General features: G+C 42.2%; 1 protein-coding gene across 1 annotated transcript in view; it reads left to right on the forward strand.

Moving 5' to 3' along the window:
- Positions 1-22,629, forward strand: part of LOC133024656 (neurexin-3b) — a 210,827-nt gene that overhangs the window by 16,938 nt on the left and 171,260 nt on the right. The gene's annotated exons all lie outside the window — the stretch shown is intronic.

Raw genomic sequence — 22,629 nt, forward strand, 5'->3', positions numbered from 1 at the left:
AGGCAGCTGTGAAGCCAGAAGTGCACCGACAAGGAAACACTCAAACGCGGAGCCTGCTGATCTTCCTCCCACAGAAAGAAAACATAAAGTCACATGTCCCTAACACTTCACACAGTCCCTGCTCACTTCTTCTTCCCTCCTGTTCCGTTCCGTCCCACGCAGCGCTCGCCGAACGGTCGTATCTCGGCGTTCGGTGAGTGCTTTTGCCGCTGGGTGATAACCTGCGGGACTGTGGGTCGGCCCATCCACTTCCAGAGCTCTAAGAAAAAGCTTCAGTTGATTATACTTTGCACAATGAGACAGGAGATGTGGTAGAATTTGATACAGTTGGTAATACTGTCATGGATGAAATCACATCTCTGGATTTTAGTTTTCTGGTTAAATGGGAGTTGAATCCTTCTTCTCACTTGTTTGAAGGTATGTTGCTACAAATTGAGGTTGTGTTAGTGCACACCTCCGTTAGGGCTCACCTGTCCCTTTATAAAACCACATTTAAATTCACTAGATTCCCGTTTTTTTCTGAATCTGCACCACATTGCACCGACTCATATCAGTCCCCAGAATGTCTGATTCTTTTTTCATCAAGATCACGGAATTATTCTCTGAGGATCTGGATTCCTGGATTCATCCCTTGATCCGGATCCTTGCCAAATTTTAATGGGTTCTTTTTTTACCCATACCGCATCCTTCCACCAAGTTTTGTGGCGATCTGTCCTGTGGAGTCTCTGTAATCTTACTGACAAACAGCCAACAAACCAACACACAGACGGACCGAGATGAAAACATATGGGAGGAAATGTACCGAAAATCAAGTCACAACATCTCATATCAGAGGCGTCACTTTTCAATTAAATTATATTTGACTAGGCAGCCAGTGAGAACAGGTGTATAACATCTGGTGGAGCTTTTTTCAAAGTCTGAGACAATGCCCCTGATGATGATACGTTTTTAAACAAAATGTTGGTGGTACACACAGGAGTGAGAGAAATGTGCGGTTTAATGAAAATGTGTCAGTTAGTTCCCACTTGGCAACAACTGATCCACCCATCCGTCTACTGCACTTATCCCTCCCTATGGTCACAGTGGCAGCCGGAGCCAAACACAACAAACAATGTCGATTGATAAATTAGTGATGTTAAGTTAACCCTACTAAAAAAATAATAGATATTTCAGCCCCTGCTGCTTCCTTTCCTGCAAACATCTCTTTCTTTATTCCTCTTTTTATAATCTGTGTCTTGTGAGTCTCCCCTCGCCACAGTGTATTTTGAATACTCTGCAAAGCATTGTATCAACAACTACAGCCTGATAATTGTATATTTCCAATACTCCAGAAACTGAAGACAAAAAATAAGCAAATGTTGACCATACTTTCTTATATTCATAGATTAAAGGTTAAGTCAAGTGTTAATTATTTAATATATGTTGGGGCATAATTTTTAGATGGCATACTGTGATTTAGGAAACATATCAGCATAAATTGTGATATGTATCAACCACACATTTTACCATGGAGGTTTTTTTTTAATTAAAACTTTTACTGCAGATGATAATACAGACATAATATATAAAATATGAGATATATAAGAACCTCCTTTTGGCCTTATCTTCCATCCTTCCGTCCACCCTTCAGCTGTTCTCTCGCTTTCCCAGACACTGTTAAAGGTCAGGGTGCAGCCTACATTTCCTTCTCTACATTAACTTCCTGCAGCTCTTCCTGGGGGATCAGAAATCCCTCTGAAGTACGTGTGTTGTGGGTCTGCTCTGTCGCAGGTCCCCAACCGCCTGAATCACTTCAACCAGAGCTCCTGTTGGTGCAAAAGAGCAGCAGCTTGATACCGAAGCCCTCACAGTTTGCTGAACTGCTCACATTCTCACGCACAGCGAGCCCGGGCCACCCTGTGGAGGAATCTCATCTCGGGATGCTTGTGTCAGCGATCTTATTTCTTTTTCAGTCACTCACCGAAGCCTGTGACCACAAGTAAAGAGTTGGCTGAGACTGAGTAGTAAATTGAGCTTTGATTTGTTGCTCCCTCTTCGGCGCCGGCCGCGGTGAAGATGGTCTCCGGGTACATTCCCCCTGTGGTACAATAAAAAGCTTGCTTTGTTCCCGCAGTCACTTCCACTGTCTTCACGGTCTCTTGTGAATAAGAGTTCACCTTTTCTTGAGCAATCCACTCTTTCTGAGGCTTCCTCCTGACTTTGTTGAGCCTCAGCGGCTCTCTGCACATGAAAGTTTGCTGTCTGATGAAACTGGGAAGACAGCATCATCTGGAAATAGACCAAAATGTCTGGATGTTGGCAAACGTCTGATCTCGTCAGCTTCCACATTCTCCAGCGGTTGCGTGCGTGGCTGTGTACAGTAGAATATTTCTGAAAACATCAGCCCCTCGAGATGATGAAACCACTCCGGTTTGAAATGTCGGGTTTGAAATGACATTGTATTTTCTTTCTTTCAAAACAAATGCGCTACATTTTGGAACGAGTGGGTTTGTATCAGTCGTGCTGGTAGACAAGTGGATTTTCCTTCTCCTCCCACCTCCTGGAGCTCCCTGGCGACTGTATCAAACAGCTACTAAGATGTTTTAACACGGTGGTTGCTATTGATCTCAAACCCTCTATATGCTGCAACAGAGAATTGTGCTTGTATGATGAGACAAGGGTGGAAATGATGATGAGATCAGCGCTCTCCCGTGGTGTGTAACAAAGGTTATACATTTACATTACAATGATTGGCCTCTGCTGGTGACTTTCTGCCAGAATGTAAATTAGCTCCTTTTGTCTGTCTTCGTTCAAAACAGTTTGCTGAGATCAGCGTACACTTCTTTTTTTTTTTGTGATATTATTTAATTCAAATGGATTTCTGAGCCAGGCACAGGAAGTATTTGTCACACTGCATTAGTATTTTCATTTATAAACTCCTGAAGCCAAAGACCTCTTACATCAGCAAAAACCAAAGTCAATATGGTAAATGTATGTAAGTTTCTCTTTTGATAAGTTTGACCAACTATTCTTTTTTGCATCTAGACTCCTGGTATGAGCTGCTACTAATACTAAAACTGATACTACAGCAAAAGAAAAATGCAAGCCGTTACATTTTTAGAGTTTGTAGACTTATAAACATAAAGTACAGTAGAATTAACTTAATCTGACTTCATTTAAATCCATTAAACTTCACTCCTTGGCTCCTCTGAACCACAGTTTTCCTTGAGAGAAGCCAGGAGAAAGTTTGATTTCTTGCTCTGAAGTTTCTGTTTGGTTCTTTCACTGTTGGTGTGCCAGAGAGATGTCTGAACTGTGGCTGTAATTGGAGAAAAATAATGTGGCATGTAAAATTCAGTGATGGGCAACTCTGGTGAACCCTCAAAGTTTGATTTAAAACTTCTTGTTTCACTGAGGGCACTGCGATATTAAGGTTAGTGTTGTTGTTCCAGTGAGATTTAGCAACCATAGTCTAGCTTGTGTTCTGATATTAAAAATTAGTAACTGAAGCTGCTTTCAGACATGCTCCTCAGGATCCCCTGCTCTGTTCTCACATCGACTTCTCCTGGATTCCTGCAGACTGTGCAGATCCTCCTGCTCTGTTTTGCATATGTGAAAAAACAGACTCCAGGTAAAGTCCTAAGGGAATTCTCCAGATTTAACCTGGAGGTCATGTCTGAAAACGGCTTTAGAGTGAAGTCAGTGCAAGTTTAGGATTGGCCAAATTTGTTTTGTGTAAAGACATATATTTTAGGATCAGCTCAACTGAGTTTATAGATGAGGTGTCAATCAGCTAATTTTCCCTTCTTTTTTTCGCTTTAATCTTACTCACTAGAATAAATGATAAACCACATCCTCCTAAAGAACCAGAAATAAGCACTGCTCTAATATTGCCCTATATGTATATAGATCAAACAGATTGTGCTATACCTGTTTAAATCATCCTCAATTTTATTCAGTATTAAACAAATGTGTTTGTTCTATGTGTATTCCAAAGGCAAGTTTCTCCTAATAAACGATGATGTGTAAATCGTTGGGATGTGGTTTCAGCACATTTTGCACTGCTGATCATTTTGGAACTCCAAATAATGGAATCACCAGAACTGAAAGTCTTAAGATAATCTCACCATATTTGTATTAAATAGAGCACATTGCTCTGTGTATATTCTTCTCCTCCACTGGGGACTAAAAATCTCGCAGATTTCATTCTCTGTTTACTTTGAAAATGTAAACTCACAGATATTTTAGTCTGTTTGAAGAGCGGAAGATCGCATCAGGCGATAACTGAGACACAGAAGCGCTCCTGACTGCACCCTGTTACAGTAAATTAATAATTTCTATCTATTACCTCACGTTTTCTCTCTTTTTCTCTTTTTCATTTTCTCTCTTCAAATCTGTCCCTCTCTTTAGCTCTCTGTGATTCTCTATTTGTCCCTCCCTTCCTCTCTCACACAGACACACATGCACACACGTGCACACACTCTGTTTGGCTTGTCTTCTTTAACCCAGCCCGTGAGACATGACAGCACCTGTGATCAGAGGTCTTCCGCAGTATCACAGAAACAGATGTAGTGTCAGCATGGGAGCCAGGCAGTGTGTGTGTGGCTGCGTGTGTGTGTGTGATATGAATATCTTAACATACTGAATATGATGTGTTAAAAGCAATGCATATCATCATTCGCTGATTCTGTGACACCATATGTGTTTATGTCTGTGCTCCGTATACGTCTGCATCCATCCACATGATTAGGAATGCCTTTTCTACTACAGCCAATGCTTGTGTGTGTGTCTGTGTGGGTGTGTGTGTGTGTGTACCAGCCAGACAGTGTCATCGCTCCATGCTGTAGTGTGATACCGGGGCCCTGGCCCTGATAGACCCCTCTCGCCTGGGTTGTGACTGGAAGCCAAAAACCCATCTGTCTGTGATCTGCATTCAAATGGGGCAGCTTGGCTCAGTGCGGCACCAACAGGCACACATGGCGAGGAGGAGAGAGGAGCCACTTGCTTAAAATACAACACAGCACACACTGTTGCCGTTAGAACGATGGCGTCTGTGGAAGTGATGCGTTATTTATTGAGTTTCTGCAACCTGTTTTTGTTGTATTCTTACGGGCCATTTCCTCAAGTATGAAAAGGCTTTTGTGTTACTTGCTTCATCTGCATGTGTCTAATTGGGATGAATCAGGCAAGCGGCTGCACTTCAGTGTAGTGCTTTAAAAATTGATGCTGCGAAATGATTTTCTCCTCAAATAGCTGGAGGTCAGATCCGCGGAAAGTATAGAGAAAGGAAATCATTACGCTGCCGTAACGATAATGTTTCTCGCTGGGATTTCTTCCTCTCTCCCCTTGTCTTGGGGAGACAGCTGGAGGCCCTGTTCCGTTTTCGATTGTGACAGTCCATTACAAGGAAGGGTTACCCAAATGTGAGTCCCCTGCGAGGAAAACTCAAGTAAGGCAGATTACTCCGGTTTTATTGGAGTCGGACTGGTAAGAGCTGACATTAATTCAAGACTACAGGAGGATATTTGATGTCATCCAGGGACTCTGCGAGCTCGTCAGTCATTCAGACAGTCAGACGGTGGTCGAAACCTTCGTGTTTGGAGGAAAAGTGTGTGTGGGTCTATTTGTGTGGGTGTGACAGGGTAGTTTTCAGGAAGCCGGGGCGTCGCTGACAGTCGTTGGTTGCCGAGCGCCGTGTAGTTGATAAAGTAGCTCCGTTAATCAGGTAAATAGGCCGGTAATGAAGTGTGTTTGTCTCACGGTGTGCCAGCCCAGCGCCGAGCCGTCCCGCTGAGACTCTCCTCTTCCTGTCCTGCCTGCTGCATCTGCACGTGCACGCCAGACACACGCACACACACACACACACACCAATCCACTGGAGACAGATCAGATTGTGTCTAATGCATATTGTATTTTCCCTGACAAGACGCCACCGCCCACATACAGTAAGTGCCTGTGTTTTCACTTCTGTCAGTACAGAGGAGCAGCGATGGCTCCGGGCCTGAGCTGATGGCTGGAAGTCTGTCCAATGCAGATCAGTGGTGACATCACTCATTATAACGCTGGCTTCCTCTTCCTTAATATTTCTGCTGGAGGCGACACACTGTTAAAACTACCGCTCATTGACACGTTGTTTAATACATTCAATTATTATATTCAATTTGATTTTAAGTCACATTGATATGACTGATTAATTATGAGAATTTGGGATTTGTAATTGGTCAAGCTCCTCTTGTTAGCATTTAGAGTAGTTTTTAGCAAATCATTACATTTCTGCCTAAATTCATACACGTCCTAATTGCATCAGTCACGTGGGTTCTCTTAAGGATAGGAACTCCCCGGCACACACACCATGCAATTACCTGCTCATTTTGCCCGATGCTCATTTACAGTGGCAGGGAAATAATAGGCTGTCGCATGGCTTTCACAGTCTAATCATAGGTAGCGACTGCAGAACAGAGATCTAATGACATTGATGCTTGTCACCTTCTTACAAGGAGTCTCGGCCTTAATATTATCCTGCTGTACTTTAAAGGTTGTGCTTGAAGAGTGAGAAAGGGTTTACTTTTTCAATTAAATGCTTTATTTTGCAGACGACTTCCCTATTATCTATCGTTTGCGGCAGTTTTCCTATACTGCAAATGATACGAGGGATGTAATTACACATTTGAAAGTGGGAATCGCATAACTTTCAGACGTGCACTAATTACAGGGGCTGTATCTGAGAACACAGAATGTCAGAATGAGCCGTTGCGAGAAAACAAGCAGGAGATGTGCCGCAGGATTCACTGGGAGCAGGTGAATGACGATGAAGTTTCCAAAACGTAATAGACGCAAACAAGTTTAAAAACGAAAACAAATATCTGTGTATTACAACAACAATTGAATTATTAAATTATGTCCTGCCTCCGTCTGCTGCACCACCCCTCACCCTAACGCTCTTGAGATTGTTGTTGGTTGAGACAAACTCCGGAGAAAGTCTAGACTAGGGGTGTCACGATACCAAAAATTCAGTAGTTGGTGCCAATACCAGTAAAATATCACGATTCTCGATGCCAATTTCGATACCACGGTAAAAAAAAAAGGATTTTCTAAGATTCCAAAAGTGCATTCTTTGGATGTTGTTAATGTCATATACGTGGTTTAATGTGCTTGCGCATATACTGTGGGTTATACGGTAGTTGCGGACACATGTGAGTGACGTATGTGAGTGACGCATTGTTGTGAGACACGTTATGCATTGAAGCGAGCTTAGCATTGATTTACAGTTAATATGAATCAGAACTCACCTTGAATTCTTTAAACAAATCCGGATGATGGTCTTTCAGGTGCTTTGCTAAAATGGAAGTATTACCTCCCTTGGTCTGAAGACCACGGTAGCATCGTTTGCATAATGGCTTCTGCGGATTAATGATAACGCCACGTTCATCTGCCTCAAACGCAAAGTACTTCCATACACGACTCTTTGTGCCTTTTTTATCAACAAGTCGAGGTGGGGCGATCGCCGCAGCCGCAGTTGCCATCTTGGTTTTCTGAATGTAAACGTCGACTGGCGCAGCACCGATGCTAATGCTAAGTTGCTAACAGCTGCTGGCACCGACGCTCACAGTGCCTACGGTGATTCAAAAAAATGGGCATCGTCTGTGTTTTGTTGTCTTAGTATCGAAAGGTATCCTAAATATCGGTTCTCGGGACATCCCTAGTTCAGACTCAATTTACCAACATCCTCTGGAGTTCATGTCTTCATGTAGACGGCTGTACAGTTTTATTTATCCGTGGTGCTGACCCCGATACTTCCCCACATGGTGATGATGCATTTATACACAGAGTGATCAGGACTCCTTTGAAGGCTGCAATATTTTGTTCACATCAAATGTTGACTTTTGAATATTAAGGAGTGTGTTGGCTTCAATGGTCAGTCTCTTCTTAAAATGATCAGAAAGTAAATGGGGCATCATCCAAACAAGGGCAGACATGTTGGCTTCTCTCTCTGAATAAAGTATTAATCATTTCCCAATCTTATTTGTATTCAGACGGGGTCAGTTGCTCAGATATGGTAAACGCCTCGACTGTGTTAGAGTGGCGTGATTCAATTGCTTGTCTAAATGTCTTTCCCACCCACAGACTGAGGGAGTGGAGGGGAAAAAAACAACAGGAACTAGATCTTTCTCCAAGTCTCTCTTTATCCCTGATATCTTTAATAGCCCTTTGGTATTTGCCAGGCTGCTTTTGAATGAAACATTTCTTACGGTCAGGTACCAATTACCACCATATAGGATTCTGAGTGCATGTCAAGTACATGTTATTTTTCTGTTCATATATCTCATTCATTGCAAATCCATCATATTCTCTTCAGAAAAATACCCTGTCGATCCTCTGTTTAAAGATATTTGATTAGATTCTGTTTACACATACATACACACATATCTTGTATGTATTAAGTGTAAACTGTATATTTAATTTTCACATATAGACAACCTGTCAAAATATGAACCATAGTTACACTTTAATTTACTTCAATCTCACCTCTGTGTTATGGGGCTTTGAATTTAATTATCATATTTTAGCTTTGCTGTGCATAGTTGTTATCCCCACCTTCGGTTTCCTGGAGATTGTGAGCAGTTTTCATGATGTAACAAATGAGGTCATCTGTGTGAGGCCGTGCCGTTTGGTCTCCCTGATTCCACCTGCTCTGTTGCTGGTGATCCCCCCCCGCTCTGCTGGATAATGGGCTGCTAGAACTCCGGGAGTATTATTTGACACTAACCTCATATTTGATGACCAAGTCAAGAATGTTAACGGCTGCTGATTACCACGCTCTGCTGTACTTCTCAGCCGGCTCCCGCCACCGTCTCCATTTTGTACAAAACGCTGCTGCTGCCGCTCGTCTTATTGCACGACTACATCACCGGGTACTCGCCTCCCTACTCCGGCTCCCTGTTAGATTCCATATTGATTTTCAAATTGTATTGCTATCTTTTAAGGCTCTAAATGGCCCCTGCTCCTAAATACATCTCAGGTTTATTGACCTGGTGTGTGCCCTCTCGATCCACAGATGGATCCCTGCTGGTTACTCTCGGGTTACAGCTCATGGCAAAGGGTGAGCAGGCTTTTGCTATTAGAGCCTCCAAACTATAGAAGTCTCTAACTTAGACAGACTCGGCCTTTAGCTGTCGGGAGAACTTGGAAATGGTTGCTTGTACTGACTATTCCCATTTATTTGATCCTATCTGTTTTATTGTTTTTCACTTTTCTCATAGTCTTTTGTCTTGTTTTCAATTTATCTGCCTCAAACATTGTTAACGGCTTTATGGAATGAGAAATACACCTTCCCAGTTTTAATCCTGTGTCCCTGTGTTCACTGATCATTTATCTCAAACAACAAATCAACTATATGCCAAAATAACAATATCATAGTATTTTGACATTGCTTCTCTTCCTGTGACGTAGTTTCAACAGTTTGACGACTGTTTTGATGACTCATCCTGCTCTCAGGGGAGAGGATGCTGCTAGTCAACTCAGCCACAGGGGGCGTGACGCACATTCAGCGCTATTGGCTAATGTAATGCAAAGCAATATTTGTCACAATTCCACTAACAAGTTTGTGCTTTTATCAGTCACGTGCAGATTTGTGGATCCAAACCGCTCTCTTCCATCTGTTTCAAATAGCTCCTTGAGAAAAGCGTATTGTACTATTTACTATTAACCACACAAATTGGCCATTGAGGTTTTGTTTAAACCACAGAAGGTAAATCCTAACTAAACTGAGCCAAATGGGAAACAATCAGTGAAAGGGCCCTTCAACATTTCTTTAAACTGTGTAGTCTACATGTCATTATGTTGTCCTCCAAAAAAGTTTTAAAATTGTTTCATCTTTGAGCATTTGTCTTTGAGCTTACTTGTTTTTACGTGTTATTTTTTGGTGGTTGGTCTCAGCACTTTTTCCATTCCTTCTCTGACGAGCTGTTGGCATTTGGAGGAAGCCGTTATCGCTGAGTGGGATAGAATGAGATATACAACAGGAACCTTCAAGACACTTATCATGAAGTGGAGAAGGAAGTCTGGAGAAGCCTTTAGAATCGTTTGGTGCAGTGTTTAGCCCTGGCCACGGGGTCAAGTAGGCTCCTGGTTTCTTGAATCTTTCTATGTTCTATGAATGTTCTCCCGTGTTGGTTCTCTCCTTGAACTGTGACTCCCTCCCACTGTCCAAAGACAAGAAGATTGGGGAATTTTTGTTTGTCATGTTTGTGAGAACGACCGGTTGTTTGTCTGTATGTTGACCTTGCGCTACATCGCTGATCTGTCCAGTTCTCTGCCTCTTGCCGCCCCATGTCATCTGGGATTGGCTCCAGCCTCCAGCCTCCCCCCCACCACAACCCATATAAGGTTAAGCAGATAATGGGCAGATGGATGGATGACATAAGTTGTTCCCGTTCATAGTTTTGTCACCTAGAGTGAATATAAATTCATCTTTCATCATGTTAACTTGTAGAAAACAACTTCTATTGTGTCTTTAGTTTTGGGTTGTCTTTATTTTTGTATTCAAATTATTTAATAGCATAAACATCCCTCCATTACTCTCCCAGCCCACAGTTCTGTAACTCCCTCTTTAACCCAACGCCTTTGCCTTGCCCTAGCCTTTTCCCCAGCCCCTCTTCTCTGCGTTAGCGGGGTGAAAAGCACCTTTGCCGGGACATTTATCTCCGCGTACAGAGAAAATGACACTTCAAGGTCTGCCCTGACTAACAGGCCGGCGCTCCCGTACATACACGGGACAAATGGGGGAAGGGTGTAAAATGGAGGATAGCAAAGACGAGGAAAATGGAAGAAAGGCGAATGAGGTTGAAAACACAAAGGAAGGACAGTTATAGAAAGGGACGACTGGGGACAGATGAGGGGCAACAAATTAGCTGGAGAAGAATAGTGAAGCAATTAGGCTTTTAAAAGCTGGATGTTGGACTTCAAAGCGTGTGATGTATAGATTTTCCACCCAGGCCTGGACAGTGGTTTTAAGTATCGTTCTATCCAGGCTTTTATACACATCACTTTTACGTTTTTTTCTGGTAGAGTAAATCCCAAATAATTCCTAAATCATGTCAAACTTTCTTAAATCATTTTTGCTTTAAAATCTATAGTCAGAGATTTTGACACACAAAGCCTGACAGTACAGGCTCACTGGCGCTAGATGTGGTAACTGATTCGCATCATTTAGCACATGATGCCTCTGTGGTGCACTGCAGGTGGTAGATTTGAAGCATCAGCGGCGGCTACACCTGCAGCTCCCCATTACAACTAATGCTACAATATCACATTCGCTTTGCGGTGATGATGATCCATCTGGCGCTGGTAGTGACCAGAGAGTTTTGAATTTGAATTTGATTCATTCAACCCGTCAGCGATGACACATCTGGAATCACTCATTCTTCCTGAAAACTAGAATATTTGTTTCTCCTCTGGGGATGCAGCTAACAAGCATGCAGCTTGATTGACAGACACATACCTCCAGGAAAGAAATGCACAGGCATATGTCGAATAAATAATATATTTTTATTTATAAATCCTTACCTCTTGAAAGGTGTCAGGACTTGCAGCGATGCCAGAACCTGTTTGACTAAGTTTGGAGTGAACACGTCGAGGTGCAGGCTGAGCCACGGGAAACAATATGTTGATGTCAAAGCTCAAAGCCTATATTGTCAAAAAAACTTTCTTCCTATGGATTCTGCCTCATGTTTGACTAGAAAATTGCTCGTTTTCAAAGGAGCAAATTGAAGGCCTGAATAATCATTATCATTAGTGTATTATGTGTCGTTCCATTTTGACACATTTCCTACGTGACTGCAATTTCCCTTTTTTGTAACATTGTTTTTATTCTCAATCTTATGATACACAGCGGCACATATACATATCAAAGCCGAAGTGTCGAGAGTGTGTTTGCTCGCATATGTGTGTGAATCATGCTTCATAAATCTAACTCCATTTGAAGCTGTTTGTAGAAAATGCTCAGGCCTGCATTTAAAAAGAAGGTAATATTTCTCAGTCCCATCAATGAAAAAAACTGGCCCCAGCTTTGCTCCTCTTATTGTTGAACCATCATTGAATTGAAATGCTAGTTTCGCTTCAATTTTCTCCTCCCATTTGCCGAGATGATGGTTCTGCAGAACGATTGTCCCTAATTGATTGGAGGTCACGTCGATCGAGTTCTAATTCTCGTGGATGGCAGCTGCGGTCATTTTTTTCCGAACACGTGCAGAACATGTCCTCTGCTCCCCTGCTGAGGAGATCTGAGTTGCCTCCCATTAAAGTCGGTGTTTCCTGCCTCCGGCGCCGCAGGACAGACTCGTGGTGAGCTGACAGTCGTCCTCCTGTGTTGGAACACTATGCCAGTGGTGCCTGACGTAACTCGGCCCTTTCCGATTCACATAGCGGAAATGGAAAGAAACAAGAAAAGTCTGGGGTAGCAGTAGATGGATGGAAATGGAGAGAAAGAGAGACACGCAGTCTGAACTGTGGAAAATGCCAGAGAGTGGAGAGATTTGTGTGACAGCGTTTACGCAGGAGACGAACAGATCTTCCTGCACTTTAAAAACGATCTGTTTGTTTCCGTTTTTTTGCTGCTTGGAACATTATGCTGTTGCTCCCTAATCCCCATTTGTAATTAAATGCGTGCTTAGGACCTGTGCTGGGTTATGTAAACCCTGACTCTCATTGTGGCACACTAAGCTGAGTAGGGAAGACGCATAGGAGCGTGCTGCATCCATCTTTCCCTGCTTTCTGGGTCTTGTGTCTCATTTCAGTCTTCGTCTTTTTCCCCCTTTTTTCTGTCAAACGGACACTCACATGCTGTCCCCTTCCTTCTATGTGGTTCTCTCTCTCTCTCTCTCTCTCCCTCTCTCTCTCTCTCTCTCTCTCTCTCTCTCTCTCTCTCTCTCTCTCTCTCTCTCTCTCTCTCTCTCATACACACAAGCAAGAGAGAGATAAAGAGAGAGGGAGAGAGAGAGAGAGAGAGAGAACACACACAGAGGAAATCAAGCCTTCAGTGCTCGGCCATCTGAGAAATTGACAAGTCTCCAAAGCTCTCATGGCAGCAGAAGGAGGTTTCCTAGTGAGACTAACTGATTTTTACGATTTAAAAAAAGGGGGGAAAATTACTCTATATACTACTCTCCTGGATATAGCACCTCACCCTCCCGGGGTTAAAATAAATATTCATGATTGTAGGTTTTATTAAAATGGCAGGAATTAGCATTTTTTACACACTTGTGTTTTAATGCCTCAAGAGACACTCTGGTAACTTGATTTATTTGTTTTGCAACATGATAATCAAAGACTAAGTCTGCCACATGTCAGTCAGCTTGATTGTCTTTGCTTTTCTCATCGGCCCATCCTAAATTGCAGTTTAATAAATTCATCTCCTTTTATTTCTTCGTATTCAATCGCTTCCTTGAGATTATTTTCCCATTTCCATCGTTTTCTTTTCTCACCCTCCTCCCTCTTTCCTGCTCGTGCTTCCTTCTCATCTCCCAAGAACTCAATGAGAAGTGCAGTTGAGAGCAGCGGCCGGCTGTCTTTGACTTTGCTGCCCCCCGATGGAGCTGTGGTTCACTGGCTGTGTGTACGCACTGCATGTTTGTTTGTGTATTAGAGTCTTTTCTTTGTAGTGATGTGTCCAGGGTGTGAGAGGTCCATTGCTGGCTTTGTTGAAAGTTAGTGAGATTACATTTGCCGAGGCGAAACGTATCCTGGTGCACATGCATTGTATCCGATTGAGCATCAGGGAATTACAGGAGTGTTCTTTTCCCTATGGAGTACTCTAATTGTCGCGGCTGTACATTTCATCTGCAGGAGGCCCTGCTCAGGATACCAGATGTGGGGGAGTTTTACAGCAGTTTAAACGTAATGCATTTGTCAAACACGCTGCTGCACATGAGGCAGATCAAAGTTAAGAGTCAGGTTCCGTGATATTTAGAAAAGCTAGATGAAAAGAAAATCTACAGGGAAACTGACTGCTCTTCTCCCACACTGTTTCATAATATAGATACAGTAACTTCTAAACCTCTCAAATACTGTTAGTTTTACAGATTCAGACAGCAGTGAATGTCACTCACTCTGCCCACAATCTCAGGGCTTGTACTGTAGTACTTATTTTTCCTTATTCTATAATTATTCTATATAAAAAACACAATACTAAACACTAACATTAAATGTATTTACTGATGTGTCTTTATCAGCCATTAGCAGATGCAACAACAGAATCCACGGTCAAGTTGTGAAAAACTCAGCAAGGGCAAAACCATAAATCAAACCTACTTTATCAACGAAGTCTCCCGGTGGAAAATCCCAGGGGCTCAAGAAGTTGCAGAGAGCATCTGTTCTTTTCACAAAGTTGAGAGTCATTGGCTCTAAATGCAAAAGTCTGAAGGAATAGCTACTCCGCCCGTTTTTTTGCTCTCCGAACTGAAGTGTTGTATTACGCCATTTTCTAAGGTCTTTGGGCCTATGTCCCATGGGACGTTGGCCCAATCATGGACAAATATAGCAAAAGTGGCTCAGAAATCCGAAATTGGTTTCATCATGTTAGTTTGGGGATTTTCTGGCTTTATGGCTGTAATTTAATGATCAGGATGAGTGCAACACATACAAGGTTACATATGGTTATGGTGACTGTCGAGAAAAGAAAAAGAGATGTGGAATGTTGCATTTTTTAATGAAGAAAAAGACAACCTTGTGTGCCTAGTTTTAAGGGTTGTGGTCACATTGACGAAAAAGGCTAAACTTAATCATCAGTACAGCTCAGAGTTGGATGATTTACAAGCACAAGGGAGCTTGGATGAAGTGAATTCACTTTGGTGGAGTCATGTGTAGCTAGCTTCCACAAGATTCAGGCAGAGTTAGTGTTATGGAGTGAGTTTTGTGATGCACAAGTCAATAGCTAAGAAGCTGGAACCTTGTTCAGAAGGAAAACTTTGCTGTGGCTGTTGCAGGGCTGCTTGCCCGTGACAAAGCAACATTGTTTCAAAGTAATAAGTTCCAAAGTAACACGGTTCCAAAGTAATATTGTTCCAAAGTAACATTGTTCCAAAGTGACAGTTTATCTTGAAGAACTGTCACAGTTCATTTTACTGATATGGCAAGACATTTGAAGTTGTTTGGTCTGAAATGAGATGAATCAACAGACGTAACAAAAGTTTGATCTAAGGGATGAATCACTGCCTATATGCAACCCACTTGTGGGACTACCAAAGGTAATTTGTTTAAGCAGGTTGTTTTGGCATAGACTAGCTGCAAAATGCATCATTATCAGCATCAACATCGTCGTCATCACTACCATCTGACATCAGACAGACTCAAGAGAAACAGTTCCATTGCTCACATTAGAGACGCAATACTTTAGTATGGATGATGTTAGAAAAATTGAAATCACCCTTGACAGGAAAAAATGTTCCCTCCCCTGTTCTGATGGGAAACCGTTGCCCTCATGTCACCACCTGGCTGTGCCCTGAATTATGCTTTCTGGCCTAAGTGAGTCTCTGGCCAGGCAGCCGTGTGCCTCCATAGTGCCCTTTTGTTTGACACATGTGACCTTCTAGTTGGCTCAAGTGGCGCTCTGGGTGCTCTAAACATTCACATAAATCCAGCACTAAAGGTAACTGCACTGCAGAGGTGTCACCCTTTCATTTTTTCACCTCTGAGTCTGTTTACACTACTGGTTAAGGTTAATGTGCGGCTATTTATAGTTTGCAAATTGTTGTGTAGGTGTGTGTTTATTTTCGCACACACTGACCCATGTGTGTCCGTGTGTGTAGCTCCCCGCTAATTAGGAGCATTACACCCATAAATCATCACAAACTGTCACTTATTAAAACTTCAACATCCGTCGGGTCAAATCCAGCAGCTTGGCTTCGAGTAATCCATCGTAAGGTAGCGTAAGCTCGTGGAGCGCCTGTGGAGGAATGCTGTTCTATGACTTTCACCATCGGCGGGGTTAAGCCAACAACACCGTGGGAATGATGCAGTCACTGTGGTGTTCCTGTCCTGGAATACACCAAGAGTCGATAGCATAGTATGATGTCCATTACAAAATCCTCCTCAAATTCAATGTGCAGGGGCTTGTTTCGGCAACCGATTGTATCTGTCACATGTTGATAAAGCTCTAGGGATTTACCTTATCCGTGTGTAAAGCCCATTCAATATGTCTTATGCACAAAACCGCTTACTGTTTCATACTGACGCCACACCTCCCCTTGTGATTTTGGATGTCCTGATGAATTCATCTCAGCCTGCTTATGGAGCACGGCAGAATATCTGGTAATCCCTGTGAACACACTGACCTCCTCTTGAGTTTCACTGTCTGCAGGGGAGGTCATTCTTCAAAGTGCTTAGAACCAGTTCTTGAATCTGGGTTGAGTTAGAACACAAGCGATAAGGCAAGAAGACGAGATTAAACATATTTGGTGTTTGACCTTGTTAGTAAACCACATGTCTATGGATACCAGTGTCAACGCTTAGTGTAGACTAAACAAGACGACCCCCAAAAGTGAAGCATGAGAGTCCCTTTGGCCCCCTGGTGGCTGTCTGTAATATATGTTTATATCTTAAACCCCTCCTCTTGCATGTCAGTGGATGGGACATTGATAAAGCTAAAAAGTCAAAGTACATGTTAAGGGAAGTTTTTCTCAAAGAGGGTTTCTGTCAGACACATGTAACCGCAGTGACTGATCTTTGGGTTCTTCTTTACCTCTCTCACCAATGCTCTTCTCCCACGTTTGCTCAGTTTGGCTGGACGGCCAGGTCTAGGAAGAGTTCTGGTCGTCCCAAACTTCTTCCATTTAAGGATTATGGAGGCCACTGTGCTCTTAGGAACCTTGAGTGCTGCAGAAATTCTTTTGTAACCTTGGCCAGATCTGTGCCTTGCCACAATTCTGTCTCTGAGCTCCTTGGGCAGTTCCTTCAACCTCATGATTCTCATTTGCTCTGACATGCACTGTGAGCTGTAAGGTCTTATATAGACAGGTGTGTGCCTTTCCTAATCAAGTCCAATCAGTTTAATTAAACTGGACTCCAATGAAGGAGTAGAACCATCTCAAGGAGGATCAGAAGAAATGGACAGCATGTGAGTTAAATATGAGTGTCACAGCAAAGGGTCTGAATACTTATGACCATGTGATATTTCAGTTTTTCTTTTTTAATAAATTTGCAGAAATTTCTAGATTTCTGTTTTTTTCTGTCAAGATGGGGTGCTGAGTGTACATTGATGAGAAATAAAATGAACTTTTTTGATTTTTGCAAATTGCTGCAATGAAACAAAGAGTGAAATATTTAAAGGGGTCTGAATACTTTCCGTACCCACTGTACATCTTGCATACAACACTGAGCTATTAAAGTAATTCACAGATTCATGTTTTTATTTTAAACATACATGTAGAAGAGACAGTGAATCCTCAAGCTATCTGTGGATGGCACAGACACTCCTACATTAGTGAGATGTCGGACCCTGATGGGTAGCACACAACTTATCTAATCTTGGATGGATGGAGGTTGTCAGGCAGAGGGTCAAATCAGCCTCATCATCATATGACGTTTTACATCATAAAACGTCATGGTTGATAGCTGAGACTGTTTCACGATCGGTCGAGTGCGTGTATTAACAGGAAGTTGACACTTCGGCTCCCCCAATCGTTACGGCTTTGACTCATGCTCAAGCACAAGATGGCAGCGATGAAATCCAGGATATTTTAGCTTCATGTTTGGATAGTGGGTTGAAGCATAGACGTCACATCCATCTTCAAGTAGTTTGGATGGTTTAACTGGAATATAGATATAGTACAGTGTGATTTGTGGGATATATTTTTGTGTGAGCATGTAAGTGCATGCATGTGTCTCCAGAGTGTATTGCATGCTGAGGATTACTGCATATAATGTACACAGCCAATAGCCTCTTTGATTGAGGGCATTTGCTACTGCCGTTATGTATACATGTGTATTTGTTTGTGTGCACAACCACACCCATATATATATATATATATATATATATATATATATATATATATATATAAAAGGAGAGAAAGGCACACTTAGAACTTGTTAGAGTCTTTATCAATGTCCTTATCCTTGCTGTCAGGATGAGGATATGAGTTTTGAACTTTAAAGGCTGACAGCAGTGTGTATGTGCGTGCATTCGTGTGTGGCTGACAGGCATTCACACACAAAACACCACAATGACAGTCAAGGCCCTTGTTGGTTTGTTTATCAAAACAAAGACTTGTCACTCTGTTCGGGGGAAAAAGAGATTAGATAATCCTGCTCAGCACAGCCAAGGCAAGTAAATAATGGGAGCACTGAGAGAGGAAAAAATCGAGAGAGAGAAAACAGATTTCAGAGTTTGAACAGAACTACGGTGTGTTTGTGTGTGTGCGTGTGTGTGTGTGTGTGTGTGTGTGTGTGTGTGTGTGTGTGTGTGTGTGAGTGTGTGTTTGTGCAGTCAAATTGCTTTCACTAGTCTACTCCTCCTTTTTTTATCGCCTAAACATTTGTGAAGCTTCTCCCTTAATAGCTTCCCTCCTCCTCCATCTTCTGCTTCAATTGGACTACTAATTATGTAAAGTGCGGCGCTTGCTCGAAAACACACAAATACACACATGCACTCAAACGCACAGACTGACAAGAAGCAGCGTAATTACCATCTGAAACGACATCCTCAATGCTGCTGATCTCTCATTTAAAAAATATCAAGTTGCAGCAACTGCTTGACATGCCACTCTGTGTGTGTCCATATGTGTGTGTTTCACGGATGTAATGTTGCATCCATACAATTGTAAAGGCACATACACTGTGATTACATGGAGTGCAATCTCATGCAGTATCTTGCCGAGGCCCATTATCAGCTTTACATCAGCTGTGAATGGCTATAATCACAGCAGCAGTCTTCTCCATTTCCAGAGATTTATCTTTAATATTCCACCAATGTGAAGTGATGTCTGGCTCAGCTGCTTCTACGTCTTTACACCTCTGACTAGTGAAGGTCTGATATACCGTGATACCTACTATTCTAGCTTAAAGGGAGATTTAGACTTCATACAACATGAGTTTACAACCTACGCCCATGTCCATTGGTTTGTTTGATGATTGTTTTATTGTGAATGGAATTATGCAAAAAACTACTGAACACATTTCTATGAAAATTGATGAAAGGATGGGACATGGGCCAAGAAAGAAGCAAATGCATTATTATTTTTTAATCACTTTCTGTTACATTGTGAGATAGTTCATTTTTTTTTTACAAATCCCAGATTTCCCAGGGCATAATTCCTGGAACTCAAAGAGGAAAAAACTGGTACATTTAGGGAACTGATATCTTTCCATGTATTTAGTGTGTAATTTGTATATGGTTTAATTAAATTTAAGGAGACTCTTGGCAGAAGTATACAATCCACTGAGTGCCCTTCTACATTCATGTTGTAGTTTTTTCCCTCACTGCTGTTGGTAATAACATCATACTAAATACAAAGTTAGTTACTGGGATCTACTAACCAGCTACATTGGATGAGAAGTTATAAAAAAACATTTTGGATTTGCTTTCTTTGACAAAATAAGCTTATTTTATCTTTTTTGTTGCATTAAGACTTTTGATTTAGTCACTTCCAATAAATTAACATTGTTGGTGTCCAAAGACCGGCAAGATGTTGACATTTCGATCTTTAGTCTCTTATTCTGGTTGTTGTTGAGTTTTATTGTTGTTATTGAACTACTCGTCTCATTACTTGGGCAGAAATACTGCACATTTGACACAGCGAGAAGTACTGTGTGAAGCAGATAAGTTAATCTGTCCCATCATTTTTAGAGAAGTATCTGCCCCAACCCTCAGTTGTTCTAAATAGACTCTGGTTTGTTGTGCTCAGAATAAACTAAGCCCTCTGTCTGTTTTGGTTTACAGCCACTCAAAGCCGAGAGTGTCATGCGGTGCGAATCAAACACATCAAACTGAAGTCAACCCAAAAAGCCCCTCTTCTGTCTAACACAATAAAAATCCATTTGACTATGACACAGCCGATCCCTGCTGAGAGTGATCAATGACAGTCAGACATGATTGGGACCACTTTGCCCCCCAAAAGGATGATGTGCAGCTAAACAGCCCTCTGAAATTGGCTGCTATTATTCTGTGCCTTACCTAAAAAGCACCAGCACATTGTTGATGGCGGAACAATAAAGCGTACTGTTAAACTGATTCTTGAGGCTATTTCTCAACCATAAACAGTTAAAACCAGGTAAAGCTGCAAATCAGTCCAAATTTTCTTGATTTGTTTTTGTAAATATCTTTTGTAAATACGGAGCAGTGGTGCAGTAGTTGGCACTCACAGCAAGAAGGTTCCCGCTCCACGCAGTCCACAGAGCCCCTACCCACAATCATGCTCTTTCAAGCAAACAACACAAGCCCAGACTCCACAGATCCCGACGATATCTTTCTTATCTTTCTGCGACCAACACTCACTGAAGCAGCAGCAGAATAAGATAACAAATTATACTTCACAACAAAGACAACCTTAAGTTTACTTACCTCTGATGTTTTGCCACGATAAAAGTTTTGTTTTACTCCATAACTCTGAGAAACAACTCTGAGGTAAAACTTCTCTAACTTTGCTCTGTTTCTACTTTATTAGCATATGATGTGGCCCAGAAAACACATTTTAGACCACACCTGCATGATTTCATAGGGATATAACTCTAAGAATGTAATATTTTGTTTGAAATCAAGTCTTTCAAATTAGATTTCCAGAATACATGAGCCTTTTTCACTCTTGCGGGAACAACTCTCACATTTAGCAGTTGCAAAATGATCCGTTGAGTTCACCCTTACCATGAGCCTGTACATTGAGAGGCCCTCTCTAGGGTTGGATGGATGACATGAAATGCTAACTTGCTAAGTAGGATTCACATTGTTGTGTATGTCTCCCAACCGGTTGGTTCCTGTTAGTTAGTATTCCAACTTGTGTGGCAGGTCCCACACACTTAATTCCAAGTGTGTGCCAAGTCCTCTTAAACTCCAGAGAGGACATCGCACTTTGTATCACGCCGTGCTTTTCTTTTTCATCCTCCTCTTGTCTCTTTGAGTTTTCAGAGCCTTAGATTGACTCTCGCCACGTTTCTCTCTCCTCTTGTAGTGGGAGCCTGGGACCTGACCGGGCTCACAAATCAATAGATGCCTCTGCCAGTTTGGGGATCCATCTGTGAACCGCCCATGTTTATTTTCTTTTTTGCTTTATGCGTGTGTGAGAGACGGAGACAGAGCAAAGGACACATGAAGAGGGACAGCGCCAGAGCAATTTAAAATTGACTAGAACAATAGTGAGCCAAGGTTTCATTATCCTCCAGGCTACAGTCGACAGCGTGTTCATTGAATGGATTTTAGCCTGTAAAGACACTCAGACAAATGTGGGGTTTTCTTTTCTTTTTTTTATCGAAGGCACCTTTATGGTGAGGTGAACACTTCAGTGATCTCACATTACTTTCAACTTTTGTAACAGATCACACGGATTTTACATTTAAGCCAGCGGTGCATAGCATTTGTCTCCCCCTATTGTCAGGGAGAGTTATTACATCGTGAATTGTAAAATTCCCACAGCTCCTAAACAACAATCACCTCCACCGAAGAGGTTGTGTTCTTGTTTGCGTTTATTTGTTTGTAAGTAATCAGGATTACGCAAAAACTAATCAACCGATTGCCATTATATTTTTTGGAGGGGTGCAGCATGGCCCAAAGAGGAACCAATTACATTTTAGTGCAGATACAAGATTTTCTTTGTTGCTTTTTGCAATATCCACTCCACTGAGTGTCATTCTAGCTTATTACTTAGATAAAAAAAGGTATTCACTATAACCCATTCCAAATATATAACAAATTCCAACCAGTCCCTTCTCTTGTGTCAGATGCTCTCCACACCAGTGGTAATCCGTGTTTGTCCTCACTGTTGATCGCCCTCCTTCTCAGACTGTAATCCTCCCTCTTTATGCTAAGTTTCTTTATCATCTGGAGCATTGCAAATTTTTCTAAGATTCCTCGTAGGTTTTTCTGCCCTGGTTGCTTCCCTTCTTCCATTCTGGCAAACTTGCTGGTTGACGGGAGTGTCACCATAGGCGTCAGTTTTTACTCCGCGGCACACTGCAAAATCCAGAGATTTGTCACGGTGCAAACAACCTAGAAAAACCTCTTCAGTGAATAAACCTCATGTAAAGAAGCAGAGGCAGCAGGGAGCGGTACCTGACATGTGACATTGCATCGTTTACAGGTAATGGGTACAACCCGTCTCTGGGGGTCACGCTCACCTACAGCCTCAGCATTTCCCGGGATGCAGTCAAATGGTGGTGCATTCCAGAGGCCGGAGGGCTATTTTTTCTTTAAAAGCTGATGTGTCAAAACAGGTATTTCATGGTTGGATACCCTTTTAATCTGTCTCTCTCGCCCCATGAGGCTGTCAGTCTGCTGACAGCCCTCCTCTCTTTCTTTGCCCATACGAGCTCCGGCTCTCTCCTCCCTTTTTCCAGTAAGAAAGGAACAGGATCCAGACCAGGCCAGCTCGACAGCCTTTTGAAACTGTGTGATCCACGTTGTCTTATTGTCTCTTTTTAACTGCAAAGCTGCGAAACTGCTTGTCTTGC

The sequence above is a fragment of the Limanda limanda genome, chromosome 18, assembly GCF_963576545.1.
Source record: "Limanda limanda chromosome 18, fLimLim1.1, whole genome shotgun sequence".
In the NCBI taxonomy this organism is placed as follows: domain Eukaryota; kingdom Metazoa; phylum Chordata; class Actinopteri; order Pleuronectiformes; family Pleuronectidae; genus Limanda; species Limanda limanda.